This window comes from Stenella coeruleoalba, assembly GCF_951394435.1.
Source record: "Stenella coeruleoalba genome assembly, chromosome: 6".
Taxonomy (NCBI): domain Eukaryota; kingdom Metazoa; phylum Chordata; class Mammalia; order Artiodactyla; family Delphinidae; genus Stenella; species Stenella coeruleoalba.
In genome coordinates this window covers 101,858,661-101,870,885 of record NC_137151.1, presented here as the reverse complement: position 1 = coordinate 101,870,885, position 12,225 = coordinate 101,858,661, and the positions used below count along the sequence as shown (strand labels likewise).

Below are 12,225 nucleotides of genomic sequence, written 5' to 3'. Positions count from 1 at the left end.
AGAAAGCCCAGAGATAAACCCATGCACATATGGTCACCTTATTTTTGATAATGCAGGCAAGAATATACAATGGAGAAAAGAGAGCCTCTTCAATAAGTGGTGTTGGAAAACTGGACAGATACATGTAAAAGAATGAAAGTAGAACACTCTCTAACACCATACACAAAAATAAACTCAAAATGGATTAAAGACCTAAATGTAAGGCCAGACACTATAAAATCCTTACAGGAAAATATAGGCAGAACACTCTTTGACATAAATCACAGCAAGATCCTTTTTGACCCACCTCCTAGAGAAATGGAAATAAAAGCAAAAATAAACAAATGGGACATAATGAAACTTAAATCTTTTGCACAGCAAAGGAAACCTTAAACAAGACAGAAAGACAACCTTCAGAACGGAAGAAAATATCTGCAAATGAAACAACTGACAAAGGATTAATCTCCAAAATTTACAAGCAGCTCATGCAGTTCAATGTCAAAAAAACACACAACCCAATCCAAAAAAGGGCTGAAGACATAAATAGACATTTCTCCAAAGAAGATATACAGATTGCCAACAAACACATGAAACAATGCTCAACATCACTAATCATTAGAGAAATGCAAATCAAAACTACAATGAAGTATCACCTCACACCAGTCAGAATGGCCATCATCAAAAAATCTACAAACAATAAATGCTGGAGAGGGTGTGGAGAAAGGTAACTGTCTTACACTATTGGTGGGAATGTATATTGATACAGCCACTATGGAGAACAGTATGGAGGTTCCTTAAAAAACTAAAAATAGAACTACCATACGACCCAACAATCCCACTACTGGGCATAAACCCCATGAAAGCCATAATTCAAAAAGAATCATGTACTGCAATGTTCCTTGCAGCTCTATTTACAAGAGCCAGGACATGGAAGCAACCTAAGTGTCCATCGACAGATGAATGGATAAAGAAGATGTGGCACATTTATACAATGGAATATTACTCAGCCATTAATAGAAACGAAATTGAGTTATTTGTAGTTAGGTGGATGGACGTTGAGTCTGTCATACAGAGTGAAGTAAGTCAGAAAGAGAAAAACAAATACCATATGCTAACACATAAATATAGAATCTAAAAAAAAGAAGAAAAAAATTGGTTCTGAAGAACCTAGGGTCAAGGGAGGAATAAAGATGCAGATGTAGAGAATGGACTTGAGGACACTGGGAGTGGGAAGGGTAAGCTGGGATGAAGTGAGAGAGTGGCATGGACATATATACACTATCAAAAAAAAAAAAATAGCTAGCGAGAAGCAGCTGCATAGCACAGGGAGATCAGCTCGGTGGTTTGTGAACACCTAGAGGGCTGGGATAGGGAGGTTGGGAGGGAGATGCAAGAGAGAGGAGATATGGGGATATAGGTATATGTATAGCTGATTCACTTTGTTATAATGCAGAAACTAACACACCATTGTAAAGCAATTATACTCCAATAAAGATGTAAAAAAAATGTAAATGCAGAGAAACTGGAAACTTCACATATTGCCTGTGGGAATGTGAAATAGTACAGTGGCTTTGAAATCATTTTACTGATTTCCTAGACACTTAAACACAAATTTAGTATAAGACTCAACAATAACCCTCCTAAATATATACTCAGGAAAAATGAAATGAAAACATTTACCCACACAAAAACATATTGATAGTCACAGAAACATTATTCACAATAGCCTAAAAGTGGAGACAATCCAAGTGCCCATTAATTGGATAAATAAGATGTGCTATATGCATCCAAGAAGATACTATTCAGTCATTAAAAAAGAACAAACTGGGCTTCCCTGGTGGTGCAGTGGTTGAAAATCTGCCTGCAAGTGCAGGGGACACGGGTTCGAGCCCTGGTCTGGGAAGATCCCACATGCCGTGGAGCAAATGGGCCCATGAGCCACAACTACTGAGCCTGCGCGTCTGGAGCCTGTCCTCCGCAACAAGAGAGGCCCGTGCGCTGCGATGAAGGGTGGCCCCCGCTCGCCGCAACTAGAGGAAGCCCTTGCACAGAAACAAAGACCCAAAACAGCCATAAATAAATAAATTAATTAAAAAAAAGAAAAGAACAAACTACTGATAAATGCTATTACATGGCTATGCCTCAAACCACTCATTTTAACTAAAGGAAACCAATGCAAATGTTGTCTAATTCCATTATGTAAACATCCAGGAAAGGTAATACTTTGAGACAGAATAAAGATTAGCAGTTTTCTGAACTGGTGGTGGAAACAAAGATGATTGATTGCAAATGGATATGATATCTTTTTGAAGTGATGGAAAAGTTCTAAAACTAGATATTGATGATGATTGTACACCATTTAAAATGGGTGAACTTTATGGAAATTAAATTATAACTTATAGAACTGCTGAACAATCATTGAGAGGAAGACACTGGAACTCACCAAAAAAGATATGCTACATCCAAAGACAAAGGAGAAGCTACAGTGAGATGGTATGAGGGGCACAATCACAATAAAATCAAATCCCATAACCACTGGGTGGGTGACTCACAAATTGGAGAACAATTATACCACAGATGTCCACCCACTGGAGTGAAGGTTCTGAGCCTCACATCAGGCTTCCCAACCTGGTGATTTGGCAATGGGAGGAGGAATTCCCAGAGAATCAGACTTTGAAGGCTAGCGGTAAAGGATTGCAGGACTTTGACAGGACTGGAAGAAACAGAGCCTCCACTCTTGGAGGGCACACACAAAGTAGTGTTCATATCAGGACCCAGGGGAAAGGAGCAGTGACCCCATGGAAGACTGAATCATACCTACTTGCTAGTGTTAGAGGGTCTCCTGCAAAGGCAGGGGGTGGCTGTGGCTCACCGCGGGGACATGGACACTGACAGCAGAAGTTCTGGGAAGTACTCCTTGGCATGAGCCATTCAGGAGTCCACCATTAGCCCCACAAAGAGTCTATAGATTCCAATTCTGGGTCACCACAGGCCAAACAACCAACGGGGGGAACCCAGCCTCACCCACCAGCAGAAAACCAGATTAAAATTTTACTGAGCTCTGCGCACCAGAGAAACACTCAGCTCCACCCACCACCAATCCCTCCCATCAGGAAGCTTGCACAAGCATTTAGATAGCCTCATCAACCAGAAGGCGGCCAGAACAAGCAAGAAGAACTACAGTTCTGCAGCCTGTGGAATAAAAACCACATTCACAGAAAGACAGACAAAATGAAAACACAGAGGGCTATGTACCAGATGAAGGAACAAGACAAAACCCCAGAAAAACAACTAAATGAAGTGGAGACAGGCAAACTTCCAGGAAAAGAGTGCAGAATAATGATCGTGAAGATGATCCAGGACCTTGAAAAAGAATGGAGGCAAAGAACGAGTAGATGCAAGAAATGTTTAACAAACACCTAGAAGAATTAAAGAACAAACAAACAGAGATGAACAATACAATAACTGAAAGGAAAAATACACTAGAAGGAATCAATAGCAGAATAACTGAGGCAGAAGAATGGATAAGGGACCTGGAAGACAGAATGGTGGAATTCACTGCCACCGAACAGAATAAAGAAAAAAGAATGAAAAGAAATGAAGACAGCCTAAGAGATTTCTGGGACAACATTTAAGGCACCAACATTTGCATTATAGTGATCCCAGAAGGAGAAGAGAGAGAGAAAGGACTTGAGAAAATATTTGAAGAGATTATAGTAGAAAACTTCCCTAACATGGGAAAGGAAATAGGTACCCAACGCGAGGAACAGCAGAGAGTCCCAGGCAGGATAAACCCAAGAAGAAACACACCAAGACATATAGTAATCAAATTGACAAAAATTAAAAACAAAGAAAAATTATTAAAAGCAACAAGGGAAAAATGACAAATAATGTAAAAGGGAATTCCTGTAAGTTTAACAGCTGATTTCTCAGCAGAAACTCTACAAGCCAGAAGGGAGTGGCATGATATAATTAAAGTGATGAAAAGGAAAAACCTACAGCCAAGATTACTCTACATGGAAAGGATCTCATTCACATTTGACAGATAAATCAAAAGTTTTACAGACAAGCAAAAGCTAAGAGAATTCAGCACCACCAAACCAGCTTTACAACAAATGCTAAAGGAACTTCTCTAGGCAGGAAACAAAAGAGAAGAAAAGGACCTACAAAAACAAATGCAAAAGAATTAAGAAAATTGTAATAGGAACATACATATCAATAATTACTTTAAATGTGAATGCATTAATGCTCCAACCAAAAGACACAGGCACATTGAATGGATACAAAAACAAGACCCATATATATACTATCTACAAGAGACCCACTTCAGACCTAGGAACACAAACAGACTGAAAGTGAGAGGATGGAAGAAGATATTCCATGAAAATGGAAATCAAAACAAAGCTGGAGTAGCAATACTCATATCAGATAAAATAGACTTTAAAATAAAGAATGTTATAAGAGACAAGGAAGGACACTACATAATGATGAAGGAATCAATTCAAGAAGAAGATATAAAAATTACACATATATATGCACCCAACATAGGAGCACCTCAATACATAAGGCAAATGCTAACAGCTAAAAAAGAGGAAATCGACATTAACACACTAATAGTGGGGGACTTTAATACCTCACTTACAACAATGGACAGATCATCCAGACAGAAAACTAATAAGGAAACACAAGCTTTAAATGACACAATAGACCAAATAGATTTACTTGATATTTATAGGACATTCCATCTGAAAACAGCAGATTACACTTTCTTCTCAAGTGCACATGGAACATTCTCCAGGATAGATCACATCTTGGGTCACAAACAAAGCCTCAGGGAATTTAAGAAAACTGAAATCATATGAAGCATCTTTTACGACCACAACATTATGAGATTAGAAATCAATTACAGGGAAAAAATCATAAAAAACACAAACACATGAAGGCTAAACAATACATTATTAAATAAACAAGAGATCACTGAAGAAATCAAAGGTTAAATCAAAACATACCTAGAGACAAATGACAATGAAAACACGATGAACCAAAACCTACGGGATGAAGCAAAAGCAGCTCTAAGAGGGAAGTTTACAGCAATATAATCCTACCTCAATAAACAAGAAAAATCTCAAATAAACAATCTAAGCTTACATCTAAAGGAACTAGAGAAAAAAGAACAAGCAAAACCCAAAGTTAGTAGAAAGAAAGAAATCCTAAAGATCAGAGCATATATCAATGAAACAGAAACAAAGAAAACCATAGCAAAGGTCAATAAAACTAAAAGCTGGTTCTTTGAGAAGATAAACAAAATTGATAAACCTTTAGTGAGACTCATTAAGGAAAAGAGGGAGAGGACTCAAATCAATAAAATTAGAAATGAAAAAGGAGAAGTTACAATGAACACTGCAGAAATAAAAGGCATCATAGGAGTCTACTACAGAGAGCAACAGCCAGCTCTACCCTCCACCAATCCCAACCATCAGGAAATTACCACAAGCCTCTTAGGTAGCCTCATCCACCAGAGGGCAGACAGCAGAAGTAAGAAGAAATACAATCCTGCAGCCTGTTGAACAAAAACCACATTCAGAGAAAGATAGACAAGATGTAAAGGCAGAGGGATATGTATCAGATGAAGGAACAAGATAAAAGCCCAGAAAAACAACTAAATGAAATGGAGATAGGCAACCTTCCAGAAAAAGAATTCAGAATAATGATAGTGAAGATGATCCAGGACCTCGGAAAAAGAATGGAGGCAAAGAACGAGCAGATGCAAGAAATATTTAACAAAGACCTAGAAAAATTAAAAAACAAACATCTAGAAAAATTAAAGAACAAACAAACGATGAACAATACAATAACTGAGAGGTAAAATACACTAGAAGGAATCAATAGCAGAATAACTGAGGCAGAAGAACGGATAAGGGACCTGGAAGACAGATGGTGTAATTGACTGCTGCAGAACAGAATAAAGAAAAAAGGATGAAAAGAAATGAAGACAGCCTAAGAGACCTCTGGGACAACATTAAGTGCAACAACATTCGAATTATAGGGGTCTGAGAAGGAGAAGAGAGAGAGAAAAGTCCCAAGAAAATATTTGAAGAGATTATAGTCGAAAACTTCCCTAACATGGGAAAGGAAATAGCCACCCAAGTTAAGTAAGCACAGAGAGTCCCATACAGGAAAACCCAAGGAGAAACATGCCGAGACACATAGTAGTCAAATTGGCAAAAATTAAACACAAGGAAAAATTATTGAAAGCAGCAAGGGAAAAATGACAAATAACAAACAAGGGGACTCCCATAAGGTTAACAGCTGATTTCTCAGCAGAAACTCTAAAAGCCAGAAGGCAGTGGAATGATATACTTAAAGTGATGAAAGGGAAGAACCTACAACCAAGATTATTCTCACCAGTAAGGATCTCATTCAGATTCGATGGAGAAATCAAAAGCGTTACAGAGAAGCAAAAGCTAAGAGAATTCAGCACAACCAAATGACCTCTAAAAAAAATGCTAAAGGAACTTCTCTAAGTGGGAAACACAAGAGAAGAAAAGGACCTACAAAAACAAACCGCCCAAAATTAAGAAAATGGTAATAGGAACATACAAATCGATAATTACCTTAAATGTGAATGCGTTAATGCTCCAACCAAAAGACACAGGCACATTGAATGGATACAAAAACAAGACCCATATATATACTATCTATAAGAGACCCACATCAGACCTAAGGACACATACAGACTGAAAGTGAGGGCATGGAAAAAGATATTCCATGAAAATGGAAATGAAAAGAAACCTGGAGAAGCAATACTCATAACAGATAAAATAGATTTTAAAATAAAGAATGTTACAAGAGACAAGGAAGGTCACTATGTAATGATCAAGGGATCAATCCAAGAAGAAGATATAACAATTATAAATATATATGCACCGAACATAGGAGCACCTCAATACATAAGGCAACTGCTAACAGCTATAAAAGAGGAAATCGAAAGTAACACAATAATAGTGGGGAACTTTAACACCTCACTTACACCAATGGACAGATCATCCAAACATAAAATTAATAAGGAAACACAAGCTTTAAATGATACAATAGACCGGATAGATTTACTTGATATTTATAGGACATTCCATCCACAAACAGCAGATTACACTTTTTCTCAAGTGCGCACGGAACATTCTCCAGCATAGGTCACATCTTGGGTCACAAATCAAGCCTCAGTAAATTTCAGAAACTTGAAATCTTACCAAGCATCTTTTCTGACCACAAAGCTATCACATTGGAAATCAATTACAGGGAAAAAAAACATGAAAAACACAAACACATGGAGGCTGCATAATACTTTACTAAACAACCGAGAGATCACTGAAGAAATCAAAGAGGAAATCAGAAAATACCTAGAGACAAATGACAATGAAAAAACCACCATCCAAAACCTATGGGATGCAGCAAAAGCAGTTCTAAGAGGGAAGTTTATAGCTATACAAGCCTACCTCAAGAAACAAGAAAAATCTCAAATAAACCATCTAACCTTACATCTAAAGGAACCAGAAAACAAAGAACAAAAAAACTCCAGTGTGAGTAGAAGGAAAGAAATCATAAAGATCAGAGAAGAAAGAAATGAAAAAGAAACAAAGAAAACAATAGCAAAGATCAATAAAACTACAAGCTTGTTCTTTGAGAAGATAAACAAAATTGATCATCCATTAGCCAGACTCATCAAGAAAAAGAGGAAGAGGACTCAAATCAATAAAATTAGAAATGAAAAAGAAGTTACAACAGACACCTCAGAAATACAAAGCATCCTAAGAGACTATTACAAGCAACTTTATGCCAATAAAATGGAAAACCTGGAAGAATGGACTAAATCTTAGAAAGGTATCACCTTCCAAGACTGAAACAGGAAGAAATAGAAAATATGAACAGACCAATCACAAGTAATGAAATTGAAACTGTGATTAAAAATCTTCCAACAAACCAAATTCCAGGACCAGATGGCTTCACAGGTGAATTCTATCAAACATTTAGAGAAGAGCTAACACCCATACTTCTCAAACTCTTCCAAAAAATTGCAGAGGAAGGAACACTCACGAACTCATTCAACGAGGCCACCATCACCCTGATACCAAAACCAGACAAATACACTACAAGAAAAGAAAATTACAGACCAATATCACTGATGAACATAGATGCAAAAAATCCTCAACAAATGCTAGCAAACAGAATCCAACAACATATTAAAATGATCATATATTATGATCAAGTACTATTTATCCCAGGGATGCAAGGATTTTTCAATATACACCAATCAATTATTGTGATACACCATATTAACAAATTGCAGAATAAAACCATATGATCATCTCAATAGATGCAGAAAAAGCTTTTGACAAAATTCAACACCCATTTATGATAAAAACCCTCCAGAAAGTGGGCATAGAGGGAATAGTTTCCTCAACATAGTAATGGCTGTATACAACAAACCCACAGCAAACAGCATTCTCAATGGTGAAAAACTGAAATCATTTCCTCTAACATCAGGAAAAAGACAAGGATGTCCACTCTCATCACTATCATTCAACCTAGTATTGGAAGTCCTAGCCAGAGCCATCAGAGGTGAAAAAGAAATAAAAGGAATACAAATTGGAAAAGAAGCACAACTGTCACTGTTTGCAGATGACATGATACTATACATAGAAAATCCTAAAGATGCCACCAGAAAACTACTAGAGCTAATCAATGAATCTGGTAAAACTGCAAAATACAAAATTAATGCACAGAAATCTCTTGCATTCCTATACACTGACAATGAAAGACGAGCAAGAGAAATTAAGGAAAGAATCCCATTCATCATTGCAACAAAAAGAATAAAGTACCTAGGAATAAACCTACCTAAGGAGGTAAAAGACCTGTCCTCAGAAAACTGTAAGACACAGAATGAAAGAAATCAAAGATGACACAAACAGATGGAGAGATATACCATGATCTTGGATTGGAAGAATCAATATTGTGAAAATGACTATACTACCCAATGCAATCTACAGATTCAATGCAATCCCTATCAAATTACAAACAGCATTTTTTATAGACCTAAAACAAAAAAATTTTTAATTTGTATGGAGACACAAAAGACCCCACATAGTCAAAGCAATCTTGAGGGAAAAAAACAGATCTGGAGGAATCAGACTCCCTGACATCAGATTATACTACAAAGCTACCGTCATCAAGACAATATAGTACTGGCACCAAAACAGAAATATAGATCAATGGAACAGGATAGCAAGCCCAGAGATAAACCCACGCACCTATGGTCAACTAATCTATGACAAAGGAGGCAAGGATATAAAATGCATAAAAGACAGTCACTGGAGAAAATAAGTGGTGCTGGGAAAAGTGTACAGCTACATATAAAAGAATGAGATTAGAACACTCCCTAACAGCATACACAAAAATAAACTCAAAATGGTTTAAAGACCTAAATGTAAGGCCAGACACTGTAAAACTCTTAGAGGAAAACAGAGGCAGAACACTCTATGACATAAATCACAGCAAGATCTTTTTTGACCCACCTCCTAGAGCAGTGGAAATAAAAACAAAAATAAACAACTGGGACCTAATGAAACTTAAAAGCTTTTGCACAGCAAAGGAAACCATAAACCAGATGAAAAAACAACCCTCAGAATGGGAGAAAATATTTTCAAATGAAGCAGTTGACAAAGGATTCATCTCCAAAATATATAAACAGCTAATGCAGCTCAATATCAAAAAAACAAACAACCCAATCCAAAAATGGGCAGAAGACCTAAACAGACATTTCTCCAAAGAAGATATACAGCTTGCCAACAAACACATGAAAAGATGCTCAACATCACTAATTATTAGAGAAATGCAAATCAGAACTACAATTAGGTATCACCTCACACTGGTCAGAATGGCCATCATCAGAAAATCTACAAACAATAAATGCTGGAGAGGGTGTGGAGGAAAGGGAATCCTCCTGCACTGTTGGTGGGAATGTAAATTGATACTGCCACTATTGATACAGCCAGTAGGGAGGTTCCTTAAAAAACTGAAAATAGAATTACCATATGACCCAGCAATTTCACTACTGTGCATATACCCAGAGTAAACCATAATGCAAAAATATACATGCAGCCCAAAGTTCATTGCAGCTCTATTTACAATAGCCAGGTCATGGAAGCAACCTAAATGCCCATCAACAGATGAATGGATAAATATGATGTGGTACATATATACAATGGAATATTACTCAGCCACAAAAAGCAATGAATTTGAGTCATTTGTAGAGACGTGGAGGGACCTAGAGACCGTCCTACAGAGTGAAATAAGTCAGAAAGAGAAAAACAAATATCATATATTAACACATTTATGTGGAATCTAGAAAAATGGTACAGATGAACCAGTTTGCAAGGCAGAATTAGAGACACAAATGTAGAGAATAAACATATGAACACCAAGGGGGGAAAGTTGGGGGGTGGGTGGATGAACTGGGAGTTTGGGATTGACATATTTACACTAATATGTATAAAATGGATAACTAATAAAAACCTGCTGTATTAAATAAAATAAAATTAAATTAAATTAAAAAAATTATAACCAGAATTCCCTTTGAAGGCTTTCTTTTTTGGTTAAGATGGAGTAAGAGGAACTAGATACACCCTTCCACATGAAACAATCAAAAACAAACAGTATGTATGAAACAACTCTCTTTCACCATTAAGGAAAAAAGCAGTCAAGATCAGGGGGTCTCAGACAGACTGGATAAAAATGAGCCCTGTGATTGCCTTAGCTTACTGTCTTGAAGACTTTTCAGGTTTTGGTTCAGGGAGTCCAGTGGACTCCCTGTCTCTAAGGACATGAAGCTGAGGCTGGGGAGATAAATACAGCTATAGTTCTCAGTATGGAGTGTCAGAGAGGAGTGAGACATACAAAGAGAGAACTTTGGAGCTCTACAAAGGGTCTCTCTCTAGTACTCAGCATGGGCATGCAAAGAAATTACCTAAGGCCAGGAGAAGAACGACCTGAAAAGATCAGAGAGAATAGCTAGACTAAAAATATTCAGAATTCACAGTGCATTGGGTAGTGTCATAAGGGTCTTGCTTTAATGGGGTGGGGAGGGGAGGGGATAATTAGCCCTAGACTAAACACAGGTCTGGTTCCACCTAAGAAATCATAAGAGCAAGAGCCAAAAGTATCAAACTGTTACCAAGTACCTTAGCTGTGTTCTAGAACAAAGCTCAGGAATATTTATAGGAATTATAAGATCTCCAGAACCCAATAAGGTAAAATTACAATGTCGGCTATCCAATCAAAAATTACCAGGCATACTAAGAGGCATGAAAATATGACCCATAATGTAGAGAAAATAAAATGAATCAACTAAAATTGATCCAGGACTCACAAAGATATTAGAATTAGCAGTAAATAAATTAAAACAATTATCATAACTATATTTCATATGTTCAAATAGTTGAGTAGAGACATGAGAGATATTTTTAAAAAACAGAAATTGACTTACGGAGATGAAAATCACAATGTCAGGGGTTTCCCTGGTGGCGCAGTGGTTGAGAGTCTGCCTGCCGATGCAGGGGACACGGGTTTGTGCCCTGGTCTGGGAAGATCCCACATGCCGCGGAGCGGCTGGGCCCGTGAGCCATGGCCGCTGAGCCTGCGCGTCCGGAGCCTATGCTCTGCAATGGGAGAGGCCACAACAGTGAGAGGCCCGCGTACCGCAAAAAAAAAAAAAAAACAGAATGATATTAAAAATCCACTAGATGATAACACCAAACTAGATATTGCAGAAGAAGAGATCAACGAACTTGAAGATAGCAACAGAAACTTTCTAAAATGAAACATGGAAGGAAAAACCATTTTTTTAACAGATAAACAAAGCATTAATGAGATGTTGGACAACTTCTAGTGGTCTAACATATAAGTAGTTGGAGTCCTCAAAGGAGAGAACCATAGGGACAGAAAAACATTTGAAAAATAATGGTTGAAATTTTCTGAATTTGATAAAATTATAAACCCATAGATCAAATAAGCCCAACAATACTCAAACACAACAATGAATAGAAATGAACTATTGATACACACAACAACATGGATGAATCTCAAAATAATTATGTTTGGTGAAAGAAGCTAGACAGTCATATTAAATTCATGTAAAACTCTAGAAATGCAAATGAATCTATAGTGACTGAAGCAGATCAGGATTTGACTGGG

At 37.3% G+C, this 12,225-nt stretch overlaps 1 protein-coding gene across 1 annotated transcript in view; it reads right to left on the bottom strand.

Moving 5' to 3' along the window:
* CPS1 (carbamoyl-phosphate synthase 1) overlaps positions 1-12,225 on the bottom strand; it is a 348,188-nt gene that overhangs the window by 190,676 nt on the left and 145,287 nt on the right. The window contains exon 10 of the mRNA XM_079924871.1: positions 11,519-11,690. The gene's annotated coding sequence lies outside the window, so the exon portion shown is untranslated. The remainder of the gene's footprint in view (positions 1-11,518; positions 11,691-12,225) is intronic.